Source organism: Scardinius erythrophthalmus, assembly GCF_964197995.2.
Source record: "Scardinius erythrophthalmus genome assembly, chromosome: 4".
Classification (NCBI taxonomy): Eukaryota; Metazoa; Chordata; class Actinopteri; order Cypriniformes; family Leuciscidae; genus Scardinius; species Scardinius erythrophthalmus.
In genome coordinates this window covers 45,413,639-45,416,852 of record NC_138224.1, presented here as the reverse complement: position 1 = coordinate 45,416,852, position 3,214 = coordinate 45,413,639, and positions in this window count along the sequence as shown.

Below are 3,214 nucleotides of genomic sequence, written 5' to 3'. Positions count from 1 at the left end.
TGGACGGTGTTCATGAGAAGCACTTTTTTTTTTTTTTTTTTTTTTTTTTTTTTACAATATGACACGATGGTATGTGTCTCCGTGAAAGCAAACACCAATGAAAATCGAGCCCTGCCTCTTGGATTTGTCAAGGCGCTTGGAAGCTCTGGCTTCTTCCCATACACTGTTCCAAGCAGCTCTGTGCCAAGAGCATATGATGTAAAGAAATGGTCACATGTGACAATGTGTCCTTGCAGGCCATGTGTCATTTCAATTACTACTCGCTTGCCCTGGTTTCTCTCAGGCTGTGCTGTGTACATCTGTATATTCAAGCAGGATCTTGTTTTGGCATCACAGGCAGCCCAGATCTTGATGCCATATTTTCCAGGCTTGCTTGGGATGTATTTCCTGAAAAAGCACCGTCCCCTGAATGGAACCAGGCACTCATCCACCGTCACATTGGATCAAACCTTTCAAGCCCCAGAAAGATAGTAAAGTAGGACTGTCAATCTTTTGGGTAGACAGCAAATCGATTCGATTCACGATTCTTAAGGTCACTGCATACAAAAAGTATTCTCGTCGCTTCAACATTAGGGTTGAACCACTGGAGTCACATGGACTATTTTAACAATGTCTTAACTACCTTTCTGTCCCTTTAAAAGTTGTTATAATGTTGCATTCTACGGGGGATATACAGCCAATAATAATAAAAATATATATATATTGATATGTTTTGAAAGTACCTGCAGCATGGCGTCCATTTTAGGCTTTAAAATCCAGCCTAGTTCTCCCCCTTTGCAAGTTAATATTCCCAACAATATATATATATTATCAGGGACCCCCAAGTTCCCAAAAAATGGGGTGAAAGATCCTATAAAAATAAATAAATAAAAAGTCATGCCATAGAGCATTAAATTGAAAATATAGCCTTAAGAAAGTGGAAAGGCACCACTTGCACTGGAAATGCATGAATGCTTGCAAAGATTCTGCTACAAGGAGCCTCACCTGATCTGTTAGATAATTTTTTTTTTTTTTTTACATTATATATGCAACCCCCTTTTAAACCCAAACTCGAGAAATATACCAAATGATAATATAAATAGTTCCCTTGGACTGGAAGTCTAATTGTGATCTCATTTAAGATAAAAGTCAGTTTGCTGTCATTGTCAGAAGTAATTCCAATCATTAAAGAAAAAATATTGCAAATTAATTTAAAATGTATGATTATAAATCTACGAATAGTGTACAAATAGTGTACGTTTACACGAAAATTACATGCTTAAAGGGAGAAGTTTTTCCTTTGAGTTTTCCGTGTACAGACGACATCATTGTAAAAACTATCCACATTCAGACGCATCCACGAAAATTATTAAAAACCGTATTCTTCTTCCGGACCATAAGATGGCGATGAAACATTATATACTGAACATGTAATACGCATGAGCATGACCTCATCTTCTTCAGAGATTTGCGTTTTTGTTGTTTACATGGAGACTGTTTCGAAAACTTGCACTTTGAATCCCGGTTTCAAAAGTTTGTGTTTTCAGGCGCCCAAAACGCAGTTGTAGTGTACATGAATGGTCAAAAGACAAAGTTTTACGTTTTTAGTTGAAAATGGTGTTGTGTAAACAGCCCCTAAAATATGCTACATTAAGCGAAGCGATGAACACAACTGGTCTATTTTGAATGAGTTAATTTAAGAAACATTAAGAAACATATAACTTAGTAAGGATTATCTCTGTATGTGATTGACGTTCGACCGCTCCGTCAAAATGTCGTCTGATCACTGCCGTTCACTTTCAAATGAAATGGTGTCTCTAAATAAAACCCCTAAATTTAAGATAGGCTTATTTCCTTGGAAAATGTATCTCTTGGTTTTATTAGTGTAACCTTCTAATTTTTTTCTTTCAAACACTACGCCACAATATCATTAATCATATAATCGTTTGGGTTTATGGTTGGCAAGCGGATTTACATTCAGAAATACAGAAACAGGAAATAGACTATAATGAAGACATTATGTCAAAATATTAGTAACTTTATGGCTCATACGTTCGTAGCTTTCCAGTGATCTAACTGACCTTGGCTTTCATGGAAACTCACAAGATATGTACTTTGACAAGGTTTTCTGGCTGTGATCTTAAGGCAGCTCTGTCTGTATTGTAACAAAAATAAAAAAAAACATAAAAATAAAAAAAAACATCTTGTTGTGACACCAAGACTAGCAACATGTCAAGAACAAATTGTGTGACCATTCCCAAATTTCACACAGTTCTGCACAGACTCGTCTGTTCTCCGGGTGGCATGTGTTTCAGGAAACATTATTTTTCATCTCACACAGGATCCCTCCCGTGTGTAACCATCGCAACCATGCTCCTCTCTTTGTTTTATAAATGATAACAAATAAAGTAGTCCAGGGACAAAGGAAATGTCCTCTCATCTACAGTGAAACCTTGTTCTAGAGTGGAAACCTCTTCAGGAAAGTCTTGGAGATATTGATTAGGATTGTGTGGTTTGCAGTTTCCACAAAAGACTCCTATAACAAATGGATCCCTTTCAAAGGGACGTTTCCTAAAATTAGCCAAAGGATGGTTTGGAGAACTTCTGAATAACTGCAGTCCATATACGTTCACCTGCAATTTGATTGTGTGAGTTTGTGACAGTAGTCCTTTCTTTTGGAGCAAATGTTCCAGTGTGGCAAAATACACATACTCCTCACCATCAACTGTTTTCATCTCAGTTCTTAAACATTTTGAGAGCAAGTAGATGTGTTTATTTAAAGTGTTAGGTAGACTGTTGGCTGTATTTTGTTATGTCAGACACATCTTGCAAGTCATCAAAAAATATTCTCTCTCACTAAAGTTGCTGAGACAGTCGGTGAATCTGTCATCATCATCAGTGTAATTGTAAATGGCAGCTGACCTGCAAATGCTCAAAAACTGTTTCCATTTCAGTTTTGCGAAATATTTCTTTTCGAATTGCTTGAAAAATCACCTCATGCAAGCGTAAAAACTTTTTTTTTTTTTTTTTTTTGATAAATGGGAGTTTTTGTGAAAATGATGTGTTTCCATTGGGCGTATTTTCAATTCGCAATTTCAATTTGCGCAATTGGAAGGGTAATGGGAACGTGGCTACTCACACGAGGCAGCTCGTGACCATCAGAAATATACCATGATGAAGGATTGCATCACCAGCCTTATACCGTAGGTGCCGAGGTGTGGTTTAAAAACCCAGT